A 27,213-nucleotide genomic window follows, 5' to 3' on the forward strand; every position below is an offset into this window, starting at 1 on the left:
ATATATATATATATATATATATATATATATATATATATATATATATATATAAGTATGTTTATATAAATAGTTACGAATAAAGCAGAGCTAAGTTCTTACTTTTTATAGCTTAACGGAAAAGGGCACTGATAAGAAAGCACGATAGTAATACCTTGGTAGTGAGATACTCACTACAAGCTTTAGAATAGTGATCGAAGAACCAAATGGAGCCACAAAACAAAAGCAAGCAATAAAGTATGTTTTCGTCGTATCAATTAATTCTAAGTAGTTACAATTAAGAAACATGTAATATACAGATTATACATTAGTATAAATATATTGCAATCTAGCTCTACTAATGATATAACTAAATCCGGGAATCCAATGTTCATACATTATTAATAAGGCGTATGCCACACGATATGTCGCGTTACAGGGTACGTTAAGATTGCATGCCAAATTTCAAGTATGTGCATTCTTGTTTATGTCGAATGAAGTTTTATACAAAATATAAAATCCACAGATGCTATTTCCTCGAGATATTTAGGAGATAGTTAAAATGGCACATGACTGTACTGAGAGTGTTAAAACATTTATTCTGAGATTTTCTTAATCCACCATGGTTACTCATACGAAAAAATGTAAAATTACTTAATTATAAAAAGATTTTATAACAAATAGTAATTTCTAATCTTAAATTATGTATTAAAATTTTATTTCTCTGTAACCTTTATAAGAAGGCTATGATAGCTTACATTTATTCTTTCTTCTTGTACAAATAATATTATTAAAAATATAAACAAATTTTTACATGATTTAAACACTATATACGTTAAATTTAGAATGTCCTAAACAATAAATATACGATTGTATTATGTATTATTTGCTTGATAAATGCCTCCTTATCAAATTTTCGTTTCGTTCTTTCGTTTCGTAAGATGTTTAATGCAAAAAAAGATTTGCTCCATTAATTGATAAAGGTAAATAAATTTGAGCACCAAGAATGTATTGAAATTAAACATTGACAATATCTTGTAATAACTACAACATGAAGGGATGCTAGCCAAATAAGGCAAACTAGATATAAGGTATTATATCTAAGAGATACAAGATATAAGGGAGGATATAATGTTTCCTGGACAGTTTCACTCATGGTGAGTTTGAGATTAATGATTACGTTATGAGGGTCACGCTCCTTGGGGAAGAGATGTGGTAGCATAGGGTTTCACCGGACGACTCCATGAGGATAATCTGTAATCTCTTGAAACATGACACTAGCTCACAGTAAATATACGCATAAAACTTCAACAGTTATTTAAGCGGTTGTTGTTTATAAAAACAATCTAAATCTTATTATATTTAGCATCCCGTAGAATTAAAACTGTTGAAAATAAAAGACATATCTTATTCCACATTTTATACATGAATAATATCGAGATTTGTATATTTTTTATTATAAAAGGTGAAATGAATGAAGCCAAAATCGTCGAAACTATAACTTTTTTTAGTTCTGAAACGCCGTATGTATGTTTGAATTGATAAAAGCTTACTATACTTGCAACATAAGTATTAAAACGATTAAACCAAGAACACAATTTTTAGTTAATGTGGTGGACAATATTAATCGGCAATAACTGAAGTAATCCATTATTTTAGCCACCACACATCAAAGTTGTGTTTGGTACAAAGACTAACAAATGGCGTTGAAATAATGAGATATTTTATTTGGAACGTTTTGTTTAATTAATTACCGCCGTTTTTTATAATTTTTAATTAATTGGCGTTTCTTTTTTAACTGTATTTCCATTTGATATAATTTTATCAATTGAATCATATATATATATATATATATATATATAAGTCTATATATACTGTATCTGTCAAATGTGACACGCAATGTGTACCAAAAGCGGATGATAGATGAATTGTTTGTTCGTGTGTTAAAATCTACCTATTGAATAGATATACCTAAATCCGCGACAACAATGTTTAACTATTAATAAAATTATGGTACGTGTACGGCACACAACATGTTGTGTAACCTGGTACCCTCAGGTTGCATGCGAAACTTCAAGTCTATAGATCATTATCATTTAGTATTAAACATAAAGATTAGAAAAGAATTTGTAACTTCAATGTTTTTGTTGGTTACTTAATCAAACTCTTAACGCATTATTATTCATTAGTATTCAACAAAATTTATATCTCGCGTTTATCTTTTATTTCCTTTATTACTTATATCGTACTTATCCCAATATCATAATTTTTTGCTTATTATTCCTAAAATAAACGATTTCTTAGGGATAAATAGTTAAACCAATCCAGGCCCAAAATTACTGTTTCCTTACGCCCGTAACACAGTCTTTAAAATAACATGTTCATTACTTAACAATGAAAGCTAAGATAACATAACACGTTGTTACAAATCTTCAAACACAGCTCGTTTCATGTAGTGTAGGCTACAATATTCTTCATCACTATTATAGAATAGTGAACATTTATCTAAATCTTGAATGATTATAGTTTCTAATATGTATTCAGCAGTGCTGTGAGACTTGTGCAGTGATTCTATGCATATTCCACGATCAAAGATCCTAGTAATTTAGATACTAAGTTTTATTATTTCTTTTTCAGGCTTAATAACTAATGAATCTCATTCATGTATAATGGTAAAAACACACTCTATGACAAAAAAACCACATAATACTAATTAGAAAGCAACGAAAACATAATTACATAATAGTTTTAAATAATAAAACAAAATTAGTACTCAATATTAATATTTAAACGTTATAAAGAATGAGACGTTATTTACGAAATTGGTATGATTGGTATGAAATGCCTCCCTTCACATGTAATAATCTACTGCATTCTATATTTATCACATTATATCAGCGTACTAGGCACGAAATAAATTGAACTGCGCCATCAGAAGAGCAAAACGAAATTACTTTCACGACAAGCTGAATTGTAAGGACTCTAAATCATTCTGGGGTGTTTTACGGTCCGGTGGAGTGCTGGAAAATGACCGTAATAGTGACGATATAAGATTCTCAGCTGATGACCTCAACAGGTACTTTGCAGGCATGGGTGGTGGAAGCAGGATTAGCCTCGAGAAACTGAATTTCTACAGAAACAATGTTTGTGAGGATCTAGCGCATGGTTTCAATTTTGTGCCAGTTACTGAGGGTGAGATCAAATGCATAATGAATAACATTACGTCAGTGGCTGTGGGGACTGATGGAATATCTATCAGGCTAGTGAAAGCCATGAGCCCATATTGCTTGGGAGCTATTACGCATTTGGTTAACCTGTCCCTTGCTTCTGGGTGTTTTCCATCATGCTGGAAGCAAAGTCTTGTCACGCCCATACCCAAAATAAAGAATCCAAGTGTGATTTCCCAATTTAGGCCGATATCGATCCTTCCGGCCATGTCGAAAATCCTTGAGAAGGTGGTGGTGAATCAGTTGACAGCTTTCATTGAGGCTGAAAATATTCTTCCTGTACATCAGTCTGGTTTTAGGAAGTCTTTCAGCACTACCTCCGCCTTGATAAACATTATGGATGAGCTGCATGTAGCGAAAGATAAAGGTTTTGGAAGTATTTTGGCGACGCTTGATTTCTCTGAAGCGTTCGACTCAGTGAATTATGAACTGTTTCTTGCCAAATTAAATTTCTATAGGTTTAACGAAATCGCTATAAAATGGTTTGGCTCATATTTGAGCGGACGGAGTCAGGTGACGAAGGTAAAAGAAAACTGCTCTTCCTCGCTGTCGAAGGATACAGGGGTTCCTCAAGGGTCATTTTTAGGGCCTGTTATGTTCATTTTATATACTGCTGATCTTGAACTTGCATTGTCCTCGTGTTCACTCTACTCCTATGCGGATGACTCTCAGATGCTTCTAACATATCCCCCTCCAGGTGTCCATGAAGCGGTGCAGTGTTTCAATGCTGATCTGCGTAGGGTTAAAGAGTGGTCGGAGGGACATGGCCTAAAGTTGAATGCAGATAAGTGTTCTGTGGTGCATTTTTGCTCACCATCCATTAAAGAGACCATGAACAGGAGTATTCTCTCTGTTTCTGTTGAGGGTATTTGTTTGGAAGATCGTGTTTTTGTTAAAGTCCTGGGAGTTATAATTGACAATCAGCTAAACTTTCTTAAACATGTTGAATTGATTTCTCAACGTGCAGTGTGTAAATTGAGAGTTTTGAATAGATACAGAGCGTTAATTCCAATGCTTTCAAAGCTGCATATTGTAAATTCTCTGGTATTTCCATCAATATATTACGCCCTTCCAGTGTTTGGTAGCTGCTTAACTCAAGAGGCAAATGTCATCCTTGCACGGATACAGAACAATGCGCTGAGGTTTGTTTATAATCTAAAAAAATTTGACCACATCTCACCTTATCGCAAAAGAGCAAATTTACACTCTGTTCAAGATATTTGTAGGCTCCAAACTGTGACATTGGTGCATAAGGTTTTGGTAACTGGTGAACCCTCTTACCTGAGACGGAAACTAGTGGCGCGAGCGACTCTAAGAGAACGGCACACTCGACAGGACGACAAGCTGCAACTGCCGCGTGTGCGGTTGGAGGCTACAAAAAGGTCCTTCTCGTACTTTGGACCCCAGGAGTACAATGCCTTACCACCAGTTATAAAGACTTTGTCTGTTAAAACTTTCAAAAAGGAAGTTAAAACTGTATATGTACCTTAATGATGTATTGTTGTTTAAGTATGAATTTTCTATGTAAATTACCAGCACGCAATATTTGTGTGTCACAGTTTTAAAATACGAATTGTACTGTTATGATTAGTTTGACGTGAGTCGATTTGTAAAACAGATTGTAAACTGAAATCCGCTCAAGAATAAAGGCCTTATTTATTTATTTATTATTTATTTACTATCTACGTAGCCTACAAGCATAGTACCTGAGATAAAAAATTAGAATCATGTTTTGGTTATACTCTAAACACTTTGGAAATCTACAATAGGTTTAACGAAGGTAAAAGTGAAAATCTTTGCCAGACATATGAGGACCACACTGCAAAAAGGACGGGAGTCACTTTTTTCTGCTTTTCAGCTTATGTCTGTAATGGATAGCCAAAGGCAATAGAAAGTTGCAAGGGTTCGTCTTATGCAAAAGGAATGATAGTAGTAATTTTAAGTAATGCTGTACTCTTCAATAAGGATCTACGTCAGCTCCTCCACTGCAACAAAGACTAGTCTTTCCAGCAGTTGACAACACGCTGTAACGTGACTGCGTACTTTCCAGTTAAAGCCGGTAGTGTCTAGTGGAAGTTAGCTGTCCTTCTGTGTGAAATTTCTTTTGAATATAGATAATAGTGAGAGGGAAAGTGCTTTAAATAGTGATTGTGAATCTATTTATAAATCAGTTGTGAATGTGTGGGTACGAAGAAAAGAACATTTTATGGACGCTCCAGCGATGTAATGAAGATAACCAGGTTGTGCTCTTATGAAACTAGACCTGACTGTGACTGCAAAAGACTTAAATTTTTGCAAAAACTTTCAAAAGGACAATGTAAAAAATATTATAAATGATTTTAATACCCTGTCATCTAACAATGAGCAGTCGTTGCATCTAGCCGGTGTAATAAAAGTACATAATTTAAAACTTGGCAGACTAAGTAAATATAAAGACTAGGTGAAATTTCATAGTAACGCTTTCATTTACAAAACATGAGTCCATGAGGATGAATAATTAGTTAAGGAGATTTCAATTTTTTACAAAGCTTTTTTATCCCTTCATGGTGTGTCATCTAAGAGAGTAACACATGTTCTGAAATCTCTAACAAGTACCGAAAAGGAACGGAAGACAAAAAGGGTCTTTTTGATCATTAACATTGCCGGTCATCACCTGAAATTGGAGCTTATGTAGTTCTTTTAAGGGGCTTCAAATCCATTATAGCATAAACAAAACGAAATACTCGTAATATACTTACCTGAATTATTAAACGTTAAAAAATGCAGGACCTTCACAAAGCTGACAACTATTCTCGCGTTTCCTATGAATATTGTCGAAAAAATATTTGGAAAAAATAATTAATTTACGTTTTGGCTATCCACGTAGCGGTACGTGGAGTAGTTGTGATAAGATTCAAACTGAGTTCAAACTTATTAACAGCAAAATGTAAGAACAAACGCTAGACGGTGGAAGTAAAACTAGGTTGTCATATGAGTTGAGAAAGCTTGCTTTGGAAAACATAGTGTACAAAAAGAAAGCTCAGATATTTAAAGACCGGAAAAGATTACATGAGCATATTCATCTAATGTAATTGATAAAGAAATAATAACCCTGGACTTTCAAACTAAAATTAGTCTTCCGAATATAGCAACCAATGATGTATATTATCGTTGACAGTTAAGCTTCTATGTGGTTAAAGTTCTCATTTTATCAACTGGTGACTCAGTGTTTTATTGCTAAATGGATGAAATGGACCCGAAAGGAGCCGATGAAGTGGCATCAATGTGAAACTATTTCATTTTTAATATTTTAGACCTTAAATTAAAACACTTAGAAATCTTTTGCGATTCATGTAGTGGCCAAATTAAAATAAAAACTATCTAGTGATTTTGCCATTACACGTGAATCACATTGTGAAACGACAACAGTCCGTAAAAATCACCTTTCCAATTCTTTGTAATTCTAACATGGATTGCAATAGAAAAATGATTATCAGTATTACAAATCTCCCTAGGAATTGCCAGAAGACTGGATTAATAATGTGGTACTAAATTCAAGAGTAAGTCATTCACCATTTTAGGAAGTAGATATTGATTATACTTTCTTCAGGAATTTGAATTAATTTCTTGAGTGACATTACATGAAGAAAACTCCAATCGCTGTGGGGAAATTGTGTTTAAATCTGAATACAGTACATTAGTGAAGCACAGACCATCTTTCAACCTCCATTGGAATCGTACTTCCATCAGACTTCTGCCATTATCTGTAGCAATTTTCAACAGGAATGAATTTTCAGGAATTTGCAGACTCCAGGATGTGGGAGAAGGAATTTTTTTGCCTGACCCCATTCGTAGAGGTAAATGTTTTATTAAATAATTTGTATTGTATGGTTTTTATATACTAGGTCAAATTTTTCTGTAGCCTATTTCAAATTATTTAAATTCAATAAATTGAAATTAAATCAGACCTACTTCTTGTTTAAATTAAGAATATGACTCCATGAGATTTGGCTGAGCGTTAGCGCAGCTTTTGACGTTGGTCTTATGGCATATAGGTAACGAGAAATTAGAGCAATAAATAAATTTATATATATTTAAATTTGTTATTATTTATTTAATTGTATTTATTTAATATAACATTTTAACAATGTGGCATAGTGATAGATTTACCCTAATGCAATAAGATACAGAATTGAAATTTATTTGAGCTACCGCAACGTAGTATTGCAAACTTTGTATAACTACGAGCAGTTTAATATAAAATAGTTAATTATAATATATTGTGGGACCATTCTATAAACCACAATAGACCATTAAATATTAATCATTAAAAACTGTTTCATTAGAAATGATTGTGATTTCCAACATCTGACTTTTGTATGGTTGTAGTGTAAGTAAACCTTTTCCTGGTGATGAGTATTGAATACCTCATCGGCATGTATTGGTTACTGGACACGCTTCAGAGTAAACTCATTTGGTATTACAATTTGTGGGAAGTGCGTAATGAGAGGTTTTGGAAAGGCAATTAAACTTTAATTAACTTTGGTGTGGTCATGTCGTATATAGTGACCTCTGTAATGTATTTTATTTATAACAATTGTACATTTTAATACATTTATATTTTGCATTGTATGTTTTTATGTATTTTCTTTCTTGGCAAAATTTATTAAATTTACAGTTGATAATAATATATATTTTAAATAAAAATCCGTAAAAATATAACATATTATACAAACAAAACAAAAACAATTTATAAATGTAAATAATGTATTTTAACGGTCATAACAGTTTTGTTCAATTATCTCAACAAACAATGACCGGTTCTCCAATGGATGTATTATGAATAAATAGGCTTTTTTAAATCGTCAGATTTTATTATAATTTTTTAATTTCAAGGAATAATGCGTTTGGAAATGAAACATCTTTGTCTCAGAATTCTGGCAGAGCCTTAGCGCTTCGGTGCCAACTCCTCACTACAGGCTGCAGTTAAAAGTCTTAATTGAATACGGGTAAGATAAGAGACCGGATAAGTTTATATTATCTTTGTTATTTTTTCGTGTTTTTTTAATATTAAGGTGCAAAGCATTGTTACACTTTAATAGTCTTTTTATTCGGGAATATGAATTTATTTCTTGAGCCACATTACATGTGGAAAATCGAATCGCTACAAAGACCTGTGCGGGAGAATGTGTTTAAATCTGAACACAGTAGATAGTGGGGCACTGATCATCTTTCAACGGCCAAGAGACAACAATCAAGAGATTTTAGATGAATTTGATTAATGTGGTATACAGGCTAACGTACAATTAATCTAAGTTGGCAATCGTACACTTTATTGTAAAAATGTTACTGTAGGAATGTTAACTGCACTGTATAAACACTCTAGTACCACATCTTGGAATCGAACCCATGACATTATACGTCATACACCTAAATCATGGAATTCAGGAAAGTCATTAGGTTGGGTATTACCTTCTATTGTATTTGTTGCACAAGATATAATCTATTCAATTATATAAATTAAAGCATAACAAAAATGAGCGTTCGGACTGGCGTATATGGAGTGAGACGCTCGGATAACTCAGTTAGCAAATATTTTAATCGCAAAAATCAAAGTTACGTAGCTCAGAACTAGCATTAGACCTCAGAACTAAGTAAAATTATCCTCCGGCTTCGTTTTTATGAATGACTTATCCCCTTGGTAACGAATACAATCAGTGATATTATTTAGGCCGTTCTCATCAGAGTGCATCATAATTAAATCAATAAAATGTTATCTTCTTAAACTATTAAAAAGTACACGCAATACAGCTATGGTAGGAAGATGAATGTAGAGTTCAGCTCCAGTTCACCTTCCTCTCAGTGCGCCGCTGGAAATTTGACGGTTTATCAGACTTGACTCCTGGAATTTTATATCATGTTCATCTGAAGAGATCCAAAAAAGGCGGCGATGAAGACGGACTCTTTACATAATTTTGACACAAGATACATCTGCACTGCAAAATATAAAATTATAGCGCAATCTAGGTGAAGAGGCATTCACATTGTCTCATGATTAATAAGAAGTTGAATTGGAGCTAAACTCAACACTCATTCAATCAACCCTTCCCACCATAGCTGTTATAATCCGCTGAGCTCAGAGAACGCGTCATAAATATCGTAGTTCACCTGATGGAGACATTGAGACTGCCTCTTCACCTACATTGCACTATATTTTTAGGCATACTCGAAAATATGCCAAAATATACAATTAGAAACCCTCATTACTACGTTACTAATTCTATTTGTTAATATAAAACAAAGCATAAGTCAAATTTGTGAATTAACCTTAGTGTATAATAGGTACAAATGAAAAGTGAAATATATTACTTTAATTAACCCATTACTAAACTACTGTGTAGTTACCAATAACTCCGAATTATATAACTAGAGACAGACGAAGAGCACAGCTGGGCCAGATGACGTAGTTCCGGCACCAGTGGGAAGCCAATATATATGTTGATTATCACACCATTTGGTATCCCTTTGTGATCTGACTTAGTAATTGAGAAACTTTTGATCTTCAATACAGAGTTTCTTTATCATGCAATTACTCCCTGGTTTCTCGTGTCTTCAGACGTATAATAGACTTATCTTATTTCTTCTCCTATATTAGATTTGGTGAAATCTACAACTGATATCACTGAATCTACTATAGAACCTCTTTCTACCTGAATGCGGTTGTTCTTTGTGTTTCATCGTCTTATGAATTTACATATTTACTACTTAGTCTGAAAACTACAATAAGAAAGAGGGCCAAAAATATGTTTAGCTGAAACACTTCGTACATTTTTACTTCCACCTTTATAGGGTTCAATGTTAAAATACTGTAATTTTGTTGTAGATTAAACATGTAATGTGTCTGCAACTTAGAAAACACAAGGAACCCACTCAGTCAAAATCAATTTAAGTATTGGGAGTAAGTATATGTAGCTGGAGTTGTAAATAATATTAAAAGATCCTTCTTGGGAGCGGAGGGATTCTCTCCACTCATCATTCCGGCATAAAAACAGCCTTCGTGGCGCTGACACAGGTCATTGAAGATGAGCAGCTTTTGTTAAAAAAAAACAAGTTATTAATTTAAGATATAAAACCATAAAAAACCTTATCTGAGACTTTTCAATTATAGTTCTGTTTTAAATTACAAAAGGAAGTTGACGAAAATCGCAAAAATAAGTTAAAGTTTTTACAAAAACATAATTGCCAACCAATCAAAGTTTTAATATTTTTGGAAAGGTTTTATGACCTTTTTTATGAGAATTTTTTTATGTTTGTAATAAGCACAGAGGTTCAAGGACTACGGTAACTTCAGAAAAATAGAATCGATGATACACGCAGACAGTTGTGAGAATGGTCGCTATGGTTTAGTGCTCCTGTTGTAAGACATCTTACTAGAAAAAGTTTACTGTTTAAAAATATAAGAATATATATCTATAGTTTAAGTTAAGTTTACTGAGATCACACCCATAATTTTTGCTCCAGACTATCATCAGGCATTTACTCGTACCTTTCAAAGTTCCCAGCCTAATACCACCCTAGAGAGAAGAAGGGTAGTCGTAAGTGTTATAGTTAACCAGTTTTTATTATTATTCGTATTATTATTATTATTTGTAGAGTGAAAGGAGAAAACATTTAAGAAAATAAGTAATTGCCGTTTGGTACCTATTCATGTTAAAAAATAAGGGAAATTATTAAAAAACGAAATGAAATAACGATATCCACTCTGATGAAATTCTCGTTATCCTATAGAATCCACTGTATTTAGTGTATTTGTTCTAATCCATTACACATTTTTCACCTAAGCTGAGGAAACTGCTCGCATCACGTAGTCCTAAAAAACCCTTGCGCTTACTTCTGGAATAATGGGATTTTCAGGAAAGGTAAAGATGGCATTGACAGCCTACTGTTGAGATACAAAGAGGAGCGACAGCGAGCTTTATATCTCGTCGTGTCACCTTGGGATAAAAATAATATTTATAAATGTTTGGGAAACTGTATTCCAGCAGCCTTCAGTCAAATCGGATAAAGAGAGGTAATCTCTTATGATTAGGCTATCAACATCATTTACTCTACTCCAACAGTCATCCTTACCAGTAGACTATATCTACTGTTTTACACTCACCCTTTTATACCAATATCTCGAAATTTGCTATTATTGAAATACCACTCCTGGGCATCTATGGGATTGCCCAGATGTACCTGAGACTTCTATTTTTGCTGTGCAAAGTGTATGTTCAACTGAAAGGTATAAACTAGCCAGAACAGAACCCTCCTGGGGGGAAATTATTAATTTATGCCAATTTATTGCAACTCTCCAAATGTTCTCATCAAAATTGTTTTTTTCTGTCATATATAATTTTTAAGAACTTTATGAAATCATAACTGTTAATTTTGAATATTTCCAATAACTCCTCCAATTGTTACAATTCTTCAACCACACCAAAATATTTTTAGCAATTTGCTGAGAATTTATACAATATTTAGGTGGCGTGATATTTTGAGAATATTTCTTGTCCTAAGTAATAAAATAAATTAAGAACAAGTAATACATATATACTGGTATGTGAACAAGTTTTTCTAATACTTTGAAATATATGACATCTAAATTTTAATATACTTATTATTCACAGTTAATCTGTTTCCGGTATAATATAAAATGTTTGAGTTCAGACAGAGCATACGTTATAACATTGATCACAACAAGATTTCTGTGTGAACTAGGTGAAGGAATACTTAAGTAAGGGTTTAAATATAACTCAAAGAGCTCAATCCCCTTGTTAGCTAAATTAAGCACGCCTAAGCTTTCTTTTGAAACTGTATTTCATTACTATCGCATTTATAAACACCGTTGTTGTTGTTGTTTGTTGTCGTTACTTGACGGAGGAGAAAATTAACATGAATATATGTTTGTTTCTTGAAACTAACCAAAAATAATATTTCATTAACATAGTAATATATGAGATTTCATAGAGGCTTGTAATTAAATAGGTTTAAAATAAATCAAATGAAACCTTATATACAAATTATTATATTAAAATTATTTTCTTTGTAAGTAATAGGTAGTATTAAATAACAAACAAATTTGTAATGGTTGAAGACCGAGTCAAATTTCTTTCATCAGATGATTCCACCCTTTTTCTGTTAGGGTGTTACTTAAATGCTATTTATGTTCTTTAATTAATTCCGTTTTCTATTACCTAGTTTTAGGTAATAATTTGGAACATTTTGGTCAGCTCAATTAATAAAACAGTAAACCGCACAATTTTGGAGATTGTGTTGAATTGAAACTATCATACAACCACCATTCTTAAACATTTATACTTTTATAAGCCTAAATTCAATAAAATAAATTCACATTTGAACATACTTACATTTAACCGTAAAAGCTGTTATCTGTCAGATTTCTTTTAATTTTTAAAGGAAATCTGTTTTTATCAACATAGACACCACCAGAAATATTCACCTAATGGTCGACGTGTACCAGTCAGTGATGCTTTAGGGTAAAGACTGTTATTTATACATTTTCATCTTCACACCTCACCACTATTGTTGAACCCAGCCACTATTGCAACTTACTCGCTGAGTGTCAGTGAAGTCTATCACTTCAAGGGCTGGAAAAATTAGACTTTTTCTGTATATCTCGAGACCGAAGTAACAGTTTAAAGTTGAAATTTACATGAAGAGTAAACCGCATGATACAATTTATTTGAAACAAAGGTTTTAAATTGTGGCGTAGTAAGGCATACAATGTAATGAAAATAAATTATCTATAGACTTGAAATTATGCAAGCACGCTCAGCCACGACTGTATTTGGACACATAGTGTCGAGTATTCCTAATTGTCTCTAATAAAATATGAATAACTACACGCGTAAATCAATAATTATGATTGGGGAAAATTCATATTTTACCCAATTTGTTATCAGCGTCTGATCTGGAAAGTGCAGATTGCCACAGAAACATTACTGGCATCACACAAAATACTCAGCCCATCTTACCACCCTACAAAAGGTTTGGAAACTTTTGTCTCTAGCTTTAATGTATTATCCATGTCAAACTATAATATTATAATTTTAGTTATATTGTCAAAATATTAAAAAATACCAAAATGTTTTGATTTTAATAATAAGCCTTCGAGGTATTTAGATTTCTTATGTAAAATACATCAGAAACCTAGTTGAGATTTAAAAACGTCACATTAAAGTATTATATCCAAAGTACACAGTATATATAAGCCTATATGGCGGTTGCCAGCAAGACTCAACCGCCTCCTTTCGTTGAAACGTTAATATTATTTCCGCAGTGTTTGATGATGGGAAATCTACCGTGAACACAAAAACCTTCATTACTTTACCACGTTAATGTGGGAAGATTTTGGTTCCTTAATGACGTGTAATGAGCACTGTAAGTATTTCTTTGTCTATTATTTGTTTTTATGTAAATATGTATTACAAAGAAAGGAAGCATACGAATATATAATAATAACAAACGTTCAATGTACAAAATAGCTTATTTAAGAATGCAGAGTAGATATACCTCATGTGTCATCTCTGGTTCCAGACCATAACCACGGACATTTCCCCTTATATAACACCGTACTGACCAGAATAGACAATAGTAGTGTTCCAGTTACACCACGTAGCATATACTTACAGTGACAACACTAATGCATTTCATATGAGTTGTGAATGCTCTTGAAATAAAACTTTTTACACCACTAAAGCAGTATTCTTGTAATTTATGGAGTACAAGAGAACAATGGCTAGTGGCTTATTTAACATATTAGTTAGGCATGAATGACATATTTTTCACAAATCACAGGTGAACAAATTAACTAAATTCCCCTAACACCTTTAGATACATGAGAATTTTAAATATGTGCGCTCGAGTTTAAATAAAAATAATACACATTGCATTTTTAGAATAGGACATTAAATAATGCTATGATAAACTTATGCGAGTACGATATTAAGTTCTTATTGCTTTCCTAACACAAGTTTGCTATTTCAGTTTGAAAAATTACGAATACACATTCATAACTTCAGACGGATTAAAAGGTTTAAATTGTCCCAACTCCATATGTAGGTTTATACTGACTTAATTCCATACAACAGATTATTGGTTTCAAGGATATAAGTAATGAATAACCTGGAACAGCGAGACATGATAGAGTACAGGACACTAATCTCTCCCATTGACGAGCTAAGCTCGTGTTTGCAAAGCGGCATCTAATATGGGTACAGTTTAGTGTTTTCTGACTTTTATTTTAAGCCACATCATATTGAGTTAGCGTCATGGAAGCCTATTACTCGAAGAGGTGGAAAAATGTATTTTTTGTATGTCTGCCTGTCCGCACGAAATCTTGAAAAACGAACTGACCTAGAGACCTTATCATTTAAATGAACTAAGCAAATATAATTTAATTTATGGGAAAAATCGAGTTTGATTATGGTTAATTTCATCCATGGAATTTGTCCGAAATGAAATATTACCAAGGCCTAAAATTCAGTATGATATCTAAAGAACAAATTGAGCTGTGAACTTGAAATATTTTATATTTTGATATCACTAACAGCTCTTGCAAAATTCGTCTTCTTCCTGTAGGTCTAATTTTCCTCTCTATCTGTATACTGCTATATATCTCAAGAAAAAAATTGAGCTGTACAGTTGCAATATTTTATAGTTTGATATTACTAACAGCTCTTGCAGAATTCGTCTTCTTCCTGTACGTCTATTTTAATCTCTGTCTGTATACTGCTATATATCTCAAGAACAAATTCAGCTGTGAACTTGAAATATTTTATATTTTGATATCACTAAAGGCTCTTGCAAAATTCGTCTTCTTCCTTTACGTCTATTTTTATCTCTGTCTATATTCCTACGTGTCTGTTTAACCTATATATCTCAAGAACAAATTGAGCTGTTGACTTGAAACGTAACTTAATTTTTAATTAAGTGAACAACGTGTTTAATGATGTAGGATGTCCCTCTGTGGGCTTTAGTCGAGTGCCTACGCACTAAAATTATGTGCAAAATATCTTGCGGAAAATTTTAATTGTAATCTTTATACTCTGCGTGAAACTTTGATAGTTGATAATGAGTTGTATAAGGATACAAGGCCATTCATGGAATATTGATAAGCATGGTTGTCATTTACTCAATAGGCTGGCACAATTTATATTTTGCCTGCCGTGGGGAGGAGTATTGTTTTCTGTATTACTGAGTCTAATTGTGCACAAAAACCTCAAGAAATATAGCTACACGTTTGAAAATGTGCATCCGAAGCTTGTAATGTGATATTTATTATACGTACTGCGTCCTATACATTGTATACTCAATATAAAGTATTTGTTGTAATATTGAAGACATGTCTTTTTTGATTGTTTTGAGTCTAAAATGTTTTCAAAACATGTCGGTCATTATTTGTGTTACATTGCTTCTTACTGATAGGAACCAAACATCATTATTTTAAAGTGACATTGTTTATTAAATTAAACGAATACCACGGTTTATTAGGCTTTTATCATTTAAACACTAAAAATATAGGTGGTACTAAATTTAAAAAAATACTACGACGAATTTCTATTCAAGGCAAATAAAATATCGTTGGTGAAACCGCTGAATGTTCAGTGCAGCTTATGTTTACAGGCAATTTACACAGGCTGACACATCCGACGGTCATGGTCAGTCACGTGACTCGAGGATAATCGATATCATCCGAAGTCTGCCGAATATGACAACTAGCCTCTTCTTCACGCCCGCCTAAACGCTGTGTCCACCACGAAAGAAAACACATCGTTGCTTATTCAATTATTGATGGTATGCATTGCTCAAGAAAATGTTATTGTTTCCATGGCATGGCGGATTACCAAGCAAGTCGAACATTAGGATTCCTGATTAGTGGAATTTTACTGTATTTACTGGCAGAGAGTTCTACAGTACAGGAGTAAATAAAATTTAATAAACTTAAACTATTCTATATACGAGCGATTAATACATTAACATTAGAAGAGTACAGTTGAGATTGGACAGAGCTTAATCAACCTTCCTAACTCTGCAGACTTGCATTCTAATTTCTAACGTAATATAATAAATACTGAATACCTAACATGAAGCTGTCTTCAATATTCATACCCAAATACCACTTATTTCTCAATGAAGGGAACGAATCTCAATAGTTAAAATATATAAATTTAAAATGTATTAATTTCTTGTGATTTGGTATAAAACGTGGCCTCAAAAAACGTAGATTTAATTACATCACTACTGATACTTACAGTGCTAGCCAAATTATTTAGACTAAAGCATATTTTTTTGTTTTTTCTTCTCAACTTTTACTAAATAAATTTTTTAATTTCATGTTGGTATATGTTAAAGTATATACCCTCATTCGTGTGTTACTTTAGAATAGTATGAGCATAAAATTTGGTAAATTTTATGTTGGCGGGTGGCAACACTGCCTGTTTTGTTTATCATCTGCCTTTACAAATCTACAAGCTCCATAACCAAAATCAGGTTACAGTTAATTTTTCCTGTGGATAACATGTTTTAGTTTCAGTAGATCTTTCTATTAGTGTGTTCTGTTATTATTAAAGTAAGTTTAAGGTCATTTGTGAGTGTATGAAACCACTTTTTTACTTCCTTATTGGCTATTTATAAAATTATCAGGAAATGGGTAAAAAGTTGGACCTTTCACCAAGGAAATGTGCTGTGGCCAAGGTTCTTTTAGAAGAACAACATTACACACAAACTGAAATAGCACACTGACTAAATATTTCACCGAAGTCAGTTAGTAGGATCAAGAAAACACTTGATATCAGTGGGTATTTATAAATTCAGGCGTATCGGAAAATGTGGCCGGAAGACAGCGTTAAGTCCAAGGATGGCCAGAAAGTTGAAAAAACATGATACTAGTCAATAGAAAAATGACTAGAAAGGTTCTTAGTGACCAGGTAAGAGATTATGGCACAAATGCTTCGCCCAGGACCATCAGAAGAACCTTGAATGAACAAGGTCTTCGCGCATGCAGGCCTACAAAAAAACAAAAAATAATACCAGCAATGGCTAAGAAGAGATTGGAATGGGTAAAAGGGATTCAGTTCTCTACTGAATCCTGAGGGTACTGTACCTTGTTCCAATCATCATCAGTGAACTAATGCTTTTGGCCCATTCCAATCTCTTCTTAGCCATTGCCGGTATTATTTTTTGTTTTTTGTAGGCCTGCATGCTCGAAGACCTTGTTTCATTCCAGGTTCTTCTGATGGTCCTGGGCGAAGCATTTGTGCCATAATCTCTTAACTGGTCACTAAGAACCTTGCTGGTCATTTTTCTATTGACTAGTGTCAGGTTTTTCAACTTTCTGGCCATCCTTGGACTTAACGCTTTCTCCGGCCACATTTTCCGATACGGCTGGATTTATAAATACCATTGATATCAAGCGTTTTTCTTGATCCTACTAACTGACTTCGGTGAAATATTTAGTCTGTGTGCTATTTCAGTTTGTGTGTAATGTTGTTCTTCCAAAAGAACCTTAGCCACAGCACATTTCCTTGATTGAAAAGGTACTCTTTTTACCCATTTCCTGATAATTTTATAAATAGCCAATAAGGAAGTAAAAAAGTGGTTTCATACACTCACAAATGAACTTAAACTTAACTTTAATAATAACAGAACACACTAATAGAAAGATCTACTGAAACTAAAACATGTTAACCACAGGAAAAAAATAACTGTAACCTGATTTTGGTTATGGAGCTTGTAGATTTTTAAAGGCAGATTATAAACAAAACAGGCAGTGTTGCCACCCGCCAACATAAAATTACCAAATTTTCTGCTAATACTATTCTAAAAGTAACACACGAATGAGGGTATATACTTTAACATATACCAACATGAAATTAAAACTTTCTTTAGTAAAAATTGAGAAGAAAAAAATAAAAAAAATGTGCTTTAGTCTAATAATTTGGCTAGCACTGTAAGTATCAGTAGTGATGTAATTAAATCTACGTTTTTTTGAGGCCACGTTTTATACCAAATCACAAGAAATTAATACATTTTAAATTTATATATTTAACTATTGAGATTCGTTCCCTTCATTGTAGATTTTTAAAGGCCAGGATTATAAACAAAACAGGCAGTGTTGCCACCGCCAACATAAAATTACCAAATTTTCTGCTAATACTATTCTAAAGTAACACACGAATGAGGGTATATACTTAACATATACCAACATGAAATTAAAACTTTCTTTAGTAAAAATTGAGAAGAAAAAATAAAAAAAATGTGCTTTAGTCTAATAATTTGGCCAGCACTGTAGTGTTGTAGTGGGTGAATTATTTTCAAACGTATGAAATCGTTGTTACCAAACGCAGAGCGTTGGAGCGTAATTTTTTTTAACAACACGAGTTTCGGACAATAGAAGTGATTTGCACTCCAATCAAGAGGACAAAAAGAAACATTCGTATTGAAGAGGCTTTCATTATCGTGAATGTTATTTTTAGCGGAAAGAACACAAATTGATTTGATTTTGTAGGTGGAATATAGGTAAATGTATACAGTAAGTTAAATTAAGATACCAACGTTGATCAAAAATATTTTTAAACATACTCCTAAAAATAAAATTATGATTATAGTTTCAAAGGATATTTTTGTATTGAACATAATTTTAATATGTTTAGTACCGAGCTGTTTGTGCAATGTCTCATCGTTTTAAAAGTTAAATATTTTTTTAAAATCTTTCTTTATGAAAAAAGTGCTGTTATCCCGATTCAAACTAAGTTTCATTTGTTTAATTTTTATGTAAGACTTAAATTTATTTTTGTTGTATGTTTTGTTCAATTATTTAAAAATTTCTTTTTTAATTATTATTTTAGGAAATTTTAGTTTAAATGCTTTAAATATCTGCCATTTTAAAAATTTCATTTATTAATTTAAGCAAATTTGTATTTTTAATGGGTTATGTCTATGTAAAGAGTTTATGGTTGAAGTTCGTTAATTGCTTTTACAAATATGATTTTGTAATTAAAAACACACATTTAGACAGACAGAAGGTAACAGAAAAGAAACAGACCAACGATTGTATTTCGTTCTTGGGTCCTCTTGGGAATAATATGCTTAAGTTTGTGTAGAGTTTGTAAATACACTGTGTATAATAAATAATGGGTTGTATAAATCCTTATTAGACAGTTTTGGCACTATTTAGAGAGTATAACAGCCGTCCGGTACCTACATATATACTTATCTGAAACCAAAATCACAGCCCTTATATTATACATTCTAAATACTACTAGTTGAAATGAAATATGTGAGCTAAATGATTAGCTCTATTATAGTGTTCAGCAAGGTCTGAAGAAATTATTTTTAAACTTTCAGAAATTCTGACGATGTATACTAAACTACAAATCACATTTATTCTACTACAGCAATACAGACATGTCCTCAAGTTGAAAAGAGATTTTCAATATACGCTTACACCTTCCATACAAAGTGTTCGGTGAACCATGATTGTATTCTTCAAGCACAGGACAAACGTTCAATCTCTTGAGTTTCCACTCTGTTTCACAAAAACATCACTCTCATGGTACACAAAATAACCTTGCTCTGCTGCATCTCCACACGCGAAGCATTCCCACTACAGAGCGGAAGTTTTCAATTAAATACCGGTATTCAGGCACTTCAAAAAAGGATGTACCTAAAAGTGCTATCTTGAACTTGTAGTTAATCTTTTTTACTGGATTCATAGTCCAGTCGTATTACCTGATTGAAAAAATAAATGTTTTCTTACAGCAAACTAATGGCACAATTTAGTCAGATACATCATAAATAAATAAAAAAAACCATTCCGAAGAAATGAAATAAAAAATATGTAGTTTAATTGGAAAAATTGCAGAAAAATGGAAAATAAACAAAATATTGACTTTTTTCATTATACATTGTATTATTTACGTGGAAAAATTGTTATTATTTATTTAAATTATAATTATTTTTACTGTTGAAGAATTTTCGAATATTTTGAAAAGTTTAGAAACATTGTTGAATGTGAAAGTTGGATTACACGTATATATAGTGCAGGTAATATAATTGTGTCCTTGAAGCAAAAGGGCGGGGTCAATCCTATTCTTCTATTATACGGTCTTCTAAGTATACAATAAGCAGCTGCTTTGTCGTCAGTGAAGTTATATTGGAGTAGTGTCGTTGAAATAAGCCTCGTGATTAGCAATTTACAAGATTTTTGTCTATATAAAATACAAATCGTAAGTAAAACTTTAAAATTTTTCGGAACAAAATGTTATAAAAATTATTCAATAAAAATTATTAAAAATAATACAGATCATAAAACTTTGTCTCTGTACATACAATTTTACGCATGCTAATTATACTAGTAATTTTTACGTATTTTCAGTATGCTAATTTTATCGTGCTTTCTGCATTTTATAGATTCGTGTAAATGGTGGAAAAGGTACCTTCTTGTATCATTTGTAAAAAGCCGCGATGGAGATTTGGCGAAAATAAAAAGTCGATGGATAGATACTCTTATTTCGTCAAGTAAACAAAGCAATGATCAGCGGTACAAAACATTTCATAAATTGACTGAAGCACACATTCATGATGGTTGTCGATCGGCATACAATAGACCTCAATCAATTGTTTACAGCTTCCGAAGAACAAACAAGAAAAAAAAAAATCTATTGGGAAGAAGATTATGAAAGAAGCATGTGATTTTGATTTTAAGCATCATTGTGTTGTGTTTTTTTGTGAAGAACCTTTTAACCAAAATAGAGCATTTCGCGGCACGCAGAAGGTTGGGACTAAAGAAAAATCAACTTTAAAGGGAAGAGATGTTTCAGAATAAATTTAATAAAAGTCTGTTAGTTAGAGTTGAATTTTCTCAAAGAATCAGGTGAAGTTCAAGCTTATTATCATAATAGGTGGCATGTCATCTTTTTTATGATGGGACAGCTCAACATCTTGTAGACATACATCGAGTGTAAATTCTAAAGATTTCATAAGTTACTGAGTGTATTACAGTACTTAAAAAAAAATTCATCCGAGTGCCAATTTTCCCTTAACGAAATTTAAAGAAGATTTTGATGGTGATATCCCAACATTAAATATATTTTTTAAAAAATTGAGTGATAGTTTTGATAACGATCTTGCGTTTCCTTCAATGAAAGGAGATACAATCATTACATTTAAAAAAAAAGCAGGGAAAAATTGAGTAGAATATAGTATGAATCACGATCAGATGACGTAGAATATGAAAAAAAAAGATATTTATATTTTTAAGTTCACTGAAAAAACATAAATATTAAAAAAAATTTTGGAAGGAAATAATGGTTTCTTGATTCAATTTCAATAAGAATTTTAAAAAATATTGCAAAGAAATAAAAAATATATGATGAAAAAATTAAAATTAAAAAAAAAATTTACTAAGACTCGAATTCTGTTTTTTGATTTATTTAAAAATTTCCACGTAATTGTTAAATATCCATGATTCATTATTATTTTGCTTAATGCATACAAATAGCACTGGTATAAAAAAAAATTATAATTTAAATAAAATAATAACAATTTTTCCACGTAAATAATACAATGTATAATGAAAAATGTCAATATTTTGTTTATTTTCAATTTTATGCAATTTTTTCAATTAAACTACATATTTTTATTTCATTTATTCAAAATAGACTAAAAAACGAAAATAATGAGCGTCATAGAACCTTTTTTTATTTAAAAAAAAATGTTTTCAAAATGGTGATTGAAAAAATTATCAAAATATTTTTTTAAGTGAAATTTTATTATAATGGCTGAATATTTCTTAATGAAAAAAATACAGTATTTTTAGAATAGCACAAAGTATATTTGATCAAACTTTCAGCTCAATCGAACCATTTTTGTAATAGAAAAAAATTTAAAACCAAAAAAACTGTTTTATTTTTTTCTGAATTTTTTGGGGAAATTTTTGAGGTTAGGGGCAAAAATGATTACTACATAAGTTGTAGATCTTTTTATTTCCAACCACTTTTTACATTTGACTTTTTTCAATAGGATGCATTGTTTACTCACAAATTGCAAAAAACCATTTTCACCCCTAAAAACCACCCCTCCTATACCCCCTAATAGACGATTTTGGTTCGGAATGGTTTTTTTATATTTATTTATGATGTATTTGACTAAATTGTGCCATTAGTTTGCTGTAAGAAAAACATTTATTTATTTGACCATTTTTAACTGCTATTTCTCCTGGACTATCAATCTAATAAGACATATCAGCTGTGCATTGATGATGTTCATCACACCTTCTTCACTTGCGGCGCTTCACCGAGGCCAGGCGAACGCTCGCCACCATAGTTGGCGATGTTTTGGCAGACACCATTGTGGAGCTGATGCTGCAGACGGAGGACGCATGAAATGCAGTCACCACTCATGTACGTGCAATCCTTCATCAGAAGCGTGAAGACGGGTGCCTGGCTGATCCCTAGCTTCCAAAACAAGTAGTTTTGTCCTGGATGGGACATAAGACACACGGACCAGGCAAGATGTCATCCGAAAGGGTTCCGGCCTGGGCCCTCCGTGGCCTGTAGGGAGTTTAGTGGGTAGTCCGCAAGAGAGTCCCACACTCCGTGCGCTAATGCATTCCCCTATGTAAAAAAAGAAAGGATCAGTTTTAAGAGTCCCACCCCTTCACATTCCACATTTCTTCAAATATCAGCTTCTGACTGCCGCTGATCATTGTTGAGATTGTTTCACTTTGATTAGTTTCATTTTTTTCACACCATAATTGGACTTACCATAAATTTATTTTATTGTAAATGTGATGTAATATATGATTTCAACGTACTTATTTTGAACTGAACAATGATGCTGCAATACGTTTTAAATATGAAATAATTCTTGAGATAATGATAATTTTAGAAATAATATAAATGTTACGGCAAGCTACATTTATGTCACAGTTTAAATAAAAATAATTATAACTGTATACCTTTAGGTAGTACGTGTTTATTGTAGCCTCCGACCTCTTTACAATAATATATTCTGTTTACAAGCAACTACCTTATATCTAGATAGTATTTTAAATACTAATATACAGTATATAATATATAATATAGAATACGAATTTAAATAGAAGTATATCTCTCCTAAAATGGATACATTTTTATCAATTTCAACACAACTTTTAATACATTAGGTAATTAGGCTTTATTTTGACGTCATCTGCAAACTCAGATGGTTTTATAATAGCATTATAAACTGAAATAATAATAAAGAAATGTATAATTAAAGTACACACACTTTAATGATTACACTCTAACTAATACTGGAACAAATAAAGTAATTAAAGACCAACCGCGGCATTTTGTTCAGTGCAAAAACATGACTTACAATCTTGCATCAAAAAAAGCATTTAAAACCTTTATCTAATTCCAGTATTATTAACTTACTTTAATATTATTTATTATAAATTCAACCTTCTTTCTACCTATAGAAAGAAAAAAGGTGTCAAATTCATAGTGTCAACCAAAAATCTGAAAACGAAATGTTGGTGTTCAGTAATGATGAGCGGAAGTCTGGTGACGATATCTGAAGAAATGTGGATAAAGTATGAGCATTTAAAACTTAACCCGCTTATGCAGAAATAATGTTAATACGTTTCAAAACATTTCATATCAGATTTCAAGCATTGTTTGATTGTTTTTCTTTTAGGTACAAGTTTTGAATTCGGATTATTGGGTTCCGCAGACTGTTTCATCGCGTTATACACTAATGAACTAAATGTTCCATTGAATGTGTGGGCATTAAGTTATCTTACGGTATTAAATCTCCAATTTCTAAATCTAATTATTTTTAAATATAGACAGTTAATGACTCCTAAATGGTTTCAATAATGAGGATATATTATAATGAAACTTTCAGAAAAGGTTAGTATATTCCATTGTTACTTTCTTATTCTAATTTTATGAACAGGCTCAATAGCACCTTTTATATTCATCTACAGCTATGATGCTTAAGACTGATGACAAAACAGTTATTTCAAAAATTTTTATTTAATTTATTTATATTAAAGTAGTAAAATTCTTTTTATTAATAAACTAAACTTTTTATTGCACTGTAATTGCTAAAATATTTATCGATTTTAAAATTTATGATATTATTAAACTAAGTTGCGAGTAACGATTGTAAAGTTACCTGAGAATCATTTTGTTTATTTATGTGTATACCATTATTAATTAATATTAAAACTTCAAATACAGTATATTTTGTATACTAAAATACATTTAAATTACAAAAACATAATTTTACTAGTTAACACATCTGAGCTATTTTTGGTTATTATAAATAAGCCAATAATTGATGCAACATTTAAATGTATTGCATTACCAATAAGGGACAATGCGTTCTAATCTTTAATTGAACGTTAGTGAATAAGATTATATTAAAATAAATAAAACTGTACAAACATGAGTACAATCATAACAAATGTAATATGTAACATTTTTAATTATACAGTAAAAATAAACAATAATACAGTGTTATTAAAAAGTTATTATTCAAAATGTAATGACAAGATTTGGTTTCAGCGCACTTTTGCGTTTTACTACACTCCCTATATCACCGTAATATTTGTTATTTTAAAATAGTTATGAAACCTAACTTAATAAAAAAAAATATTAATTCATCTCGTCCATTTCAACAGACAGGAATGAGTTTCATGATTGTGAAACCATGAAATTTGGCTATGTCTTTGAAGCCTATCACAATTTCTCTTTTGACTGCCGGGGAATGTAAAAAGACTCTATCTGTATGATTTTCTGTTTGACTATATTTCCATATATCGAGAAGAAAATTAACTATAGATTTCAAATTTTGCATGAAACTCCTGCAAAGCCTGTTACGCCACACGTGGTGTAGCTTATTCCCACATTGTTCTATTTACATCTGGACTAAATATGGCTGAAATATGTTACAGAGACACCAATAATATTGGTTCTAACAATGTTATATGGACCAGACATGTTTATAACAGTTCAGCAATGGTCAACTGACTTCTATATCTCACATTTTGTTTTGATCAACTTATAAATTTAAAAATACTATACATTATAGCTTTTTAAATCCCACAAATATTAAGGCAACATCCAAAATTAAATTTCAAATTAAAAGTGATAATTTATAGTTCTTTTGCAAGATAAAATTAAATTAATGGGCATGGCTTTCAACTTGCACCAACCGGATTAAAACAGCAATAACGTGAATGTCCCTCTGCCGTGGCAATAAGGTCACAGTTAAGCCTGCACCGATCTAAGCTAATCCTCCACATTAAACAAAGCGCTTCTCGATATCGACTCTATATCGTTCACTACCAGATCATTTAATTTCAATGGGAATCAGTAACACCTTAGGAACATTTTATTATTGATCTATAGTTTTATTTTACTTCGGCTCTAAAGGTTAAATGCAAAAGTATCGGATTGTTGGTGTTCTCGTATAGTTAGTACTTTTTATTTGTAAAATACTCATCGAAGAGTCAGATAATTATATATATATATATATATATATATATATATATATATATATATATCTGACTATATATAAGCGTAAGCGTTGGGATTAGAAATCATTTCTTTCCGTTTCTTTCACTGTTTATCTGCCTACCAGTTGCACTGTTTATATACCTATCTCTCTGCTTTAGAAATAACTTACGTATAGACATGAAATATCGTGTTCGATTATGCCTAAGGATGTGTAGCTGAGCGTCAGCGAACATTTTTACAGAACTCTTAAAAAGTGACCAAGACAGCAACGTGAAAATCGCAGAATAAACTAATTAAGTGCAATTATGAAACATATACAATTTGCAGATGTTGACTATATGTAAGATAAATCTTAATTCGTATTATGTTTAATATATTGCTTTCATGTTGTAAAGAAAATAATTTATCTCGTTCTTTGGAAGAATCCACCAATTGATGTCATATTTATGATCGTTTGACTAGTAAAGTAAAATCGAGATCGTTGAATTATTGACCGTTCACTTTTGTAGTCTGGAGCATAGTGTACCATGATATCTCATTATTCTGGAGTAGCGTCTTCTATTCAAACTATTGTATTACACTAAATATTGTTGTTTAATGGTCTCATTTACCTATAAAACCAAGTAGTATCTTCTTTTTTACAGATGCAATATTATTATATTTAATCATTATTATTATTATTGCGTTTCATTCATTTTGCACTAAATGTTCAATTTCCTCTTCTAATGCGAATGCTGAGTTAACTCTAGTTCATATTTATTTGGAATCTGATGATGTCAAAGAAATAATATAAAGAGTTCATTTTGAGCTTCTTCATCGACACACAATCATAATGACACACTCCATAAGTCAAGTTCAGATTACAAATACTGCACTATCATAGGGTGAAGTGGAGCTAAACTCAAAATTCACATTGACTCAATCCTTTTTCGAGATATTATTTCTTATCAAACTATACTTATTATCCTATTAAATAATTAAATACGAACAAAAATATTTGAGGGAATGGACATTATTATTTCCTTAATATATTTATTTTCAAATAATCTCTTTGTGTAGAACATTCGTCACGTTCAAATATAATTTCAAAACACAAACAAAATATGACAAGTCTGGAAGCTGCGTTTACAGACCGTGTCACTCAACTACAAAATCATACCATGCAATTCATACCAGTTAGATACCGAGCCACTCAACTGTAGGAGAAGCATGAGAACCGCTTCAGTTAGACACCGAGTCACTGAACTATAAGGAAGTTCATCCAAAATGTAAGAGTGACATGACGTATCCGCTGCTTTAAGCTGTTCTTAAAACAGTAATAGAAGCATGAGAAAGATACCGAGCCACTCAACTATAAGAGAAGCATGAGACCTGCTTCAGTTAGATACCGAGTCACTAAACTATAAGGAAGTTCATCCAAAACCTGTGACAGTGCCATTGACGTATGCACTGCTTTG

The sequence above is a fragment of the Homalodisca vitripennis genome, chromosome 2, assembly GCF_021130785.1.
Source record: "Homalodisca vitripennis isolate AUS2020 chromosome 2, UT_GWSS_2.1, whole genome shotgun sequence".
Lineage (NCBI taxonomy): Eukaryota > Metazoa > Arthropoda > Insecta > Hemiptera > Cicadellidae > Homalodisca > Homalodisca vitripennis.